Source organism: Callorhinus ursinus, unplaced genomic scaffold (assembly GCF_003265705.2).
Source record: "Callorhinus ursinus isolate GAN/ISIS: 27379988/994484 unplaced genomic scaffold, GSC_fseal_2.0 scaffold4, whole genome shotgun sequence".
Taxonomy (NCBI): Eukaryota; Metazoa; Chordata; class Mammalia; order Carnivora; family Otariidae; genus Callorhinus; species Callorhinus ursinus.
The window spans coordinates 56,975,085-56,978,300 of record NW_027397066.1 but is presented as its reverse complement, the minus strand read 5'-3'; positions in this window follow the sequence as shown (position 1 = coordinate 56,978,300).

The following is a 3,216-nucleotide window of genomic DNA, read 5'->3' as shown; positions in this document are numbered from 1 at the left end:
GGTCATGATCTCAGGGTCCTGGGATCGAGCCCCACATCGGGCGCCTTGCTCCGCGGGAAGCCTGCTTCTCCCTCTCCCACTCCCCCTGCTTGTGTTCCCTCTCTTGTTGTGTCTCTCTCTGTCAAATAAATAAATAAAATCTTTAAAAAAAAAGAAACCTAAAGGGAGTGAAGAGGATATCCCTGGGAGGGAAGGGGGCAGGATCGGTGAGAGGAGTGAGTTATATACCTTATATACTTCAGTATATAAAATATACATTAAGTATATTACAAATAACGGTGCAGGTTTTTCACTGCCAGAGAATGGAGTTACGAAGATGGAAAGAAACCCTAATTGATTGGAATTGAAGATTCCAGTCAAGTCAGTGTAAACTCAGGGCTTTATAGCATTATCTATATGATAGATAGAGAAATAAATATCCAGTAGTCTCCCCTTATCCACAGGAGATATGTCCCAAGACCCCCAGGGAATGCCTGAAACCGCAGGTAGTACCACAACCTATATCTGCCTTGTTTTTTCCTGTACATATAGATGTGTGATAAAGTTTAATTTATAAATCAGGATTTAAGAGATTAACAATAATAACAAATAATAAAATAGGACAATCATAACGATATACTGTAATAAAAGTTTTGTGAATGTGGACAATCATAACAATATACTGTAATAAAAGTTCTGTAAATGTGATCTCTCTCTCTCTCAAAACGTTTTTCTGTACCGTGTTCACCCTCCCGGTGACCATGTGAGATGATCAAATGCCTATGTGGTGAGATGAACTGAGGGAAATGACATAGGCCTTGTAACATGGTTGTCGGGTTACTATTGACCTCCTGACGATCATTCAGAAGGAAAATCATCTGCTCCCAGACCGCGGTTGGTTGATCATAGTAACCAACACCATGGACAGAGAAACCATAGCTAAGGGGATACTACTGCAGAGGTGCTTGTGCGTGTGTGGTGTGCGTGTTTACATATATTTCCCAGCCCCGTCCCCTGCAAGGGCCTGATAAGAGCAAAAGTGATATGCACACCTAACAGCCAGACCTTGCATTCTAAGGACTTTTATCCACTGGAAACAGGGCTTCTTTAAAGAAACAGCTGATTCCAAGGCTGGGGAAGAAAAAGTACAAGATGAGCCTAGAATATTTTATTGTGTCTGAAAGCGAGGAAGGATTCAAAAAATGATGCGGACTTGTCAAGAGCCACCAACGCCAGATTGGAGGGGCTCCCACTGGCCAAGTCCGAGATAATTTCAAGGTCAAAATATATACAAAGTAGCAGATTATAACCAATTAAATTAAAATTTTAACAAATGTACCACTCCAGTGGGGGGATGTTGACAACTGAGGACATTACGCATGTGTGGGGGCAAGGGGCATACAGGATATCTCCGTACCTTCCTTTCAGTTTTGCTGTGAACCTAAACAATTCTAAAAATATAGTCTTTAAAAATACACTAAATTAAAGAGGAAATCATGAGCCCGTATTAATAGAAATAATCCACTGAACAAACACATTGGAACTATGATGAGACTGGATTTTACATAGTCTCCAAATATCTTTTCAAGAGAAAAAAACAAAAAACAAACCTTAACTGCAAAGGGAAAAAGAGTAACTTCACAGTGGACAAGCTGACGGACACCAGCTTATCGAAGTGATCAAAGCGAACACCACCAGCAATAGGACAAAATGTAATTGTGCCCCACCTGGTAAAATGCAAAGAAAGGAACGAAGCATCACTTTTAAGATCTTCCGGCCAAGATGCAGAACCTGAATCTAAAGATCAGGAAATATTAGACAAACCTAAATAGAAGGGCAGTCCGTAAAATAATTGCTTAAAATCTTCAAATGTGTCAGGATCATTAGCCAAGGAAAGGATGAGGAACTGCTCCAGATGGAAGGAGACTAAAGAGACATGACAAGTATATGCAATGTGATTTTGAGCTTCATCCTTTTGCTATAAAGGATATCACTTAAATGTGATCTGAGGATGAGAGGATAATAAGGCATCAATGTTAATTTCCTAATTTTGAGGGTGGTATCATGGTTATGTCCTTCTTGTAGGAAATACACATTCAAGTATTCCCGGGTGCTGACACATAATATCAGCAACTGACTCAAAAATAAGTTCAGGAAATAAGAAGTCCTTTATACTGTAGATCCAACATTTCTGATGATTGGGATTTTTCCTCTCAAGAAAGAAAGAAAGAAACAACAATATCACATTTACACGTCAGCTCAATTCTCCAGAATTTGGCTTGGTTTCAAATACGTTACAAGAGGATCTTCATCTTTTGAACCTCTGGCAATATACTGCTTCCCTTAGCAACTGACTAAAAGTCACATTGGTTCTCACTTAACACAGTTCTTAACAAATTATACTTGGTTTTCCATCTTGTCAGCCAATGACTTTTTATATAACCACTGTTGAGGCTGACAAACCCAGATTGCCAGAAGCATGCTAAAATAAAATTTAAAATAAAATTAAAACAAAAAAAATAAGATAAAATGGGTGAGTGTATTTAGCTCGCTGTAGCAAGGGACAAGGCACCCACAGGAACCACAGGAACATCTTCATAAGTGGGAGTTGAGAAAGGCTTTTTATGGGATTTGAGTTTATGCTGGATGATTCTAAGGAGTTAAAAAAGCAGGGACCAGTTCTGGATTAGAAGCTATCAAGAAGCAGGGGAAATTCCGTGATTGGGAATCCTAGCGCTTTTTGTCGGAGAGGTGGAGAAGGAAGGCAAGCCGAGAGTCGCCCTTGGGAAGGAAGCAGCAATCATCCCCGTCAGTCAGAAGAGGGGGGTGTTTAGTCATTTCTGTGGTCAGGTGGCAGCCTTGTCTATGGCTTGTTCCTAGCAACGCTTGAGTTCTGTTGAGAATACTGTGGTCTGGTTGCCATCAGGGCTATTTTCTAATTTCTCAAGTAGTCCTATAAGTGGCAGACACGGTAAACAGAGGAAGTAATCACTGCAACCTGTGAGGGAAGAAAACACAGAGCTAAAATAATAATATGAAGGAAGGGAGAAGAAGAAGAGGAAGAGGAGGAGCACGAGGGGGGAGGAGGACGAGGGAGGAGGAGGACGGGGGGAGGAGGACGGGGAAGGAGGAGGACGAGGGGGAGGAGGAGGACGAGGGGGAGGAGGAGGACGAGGGGGAGGAGCACGAGGGGAGGAGGACGAGGGGGAGGAGCACGAGGGGGAGGAGGACGGGGGG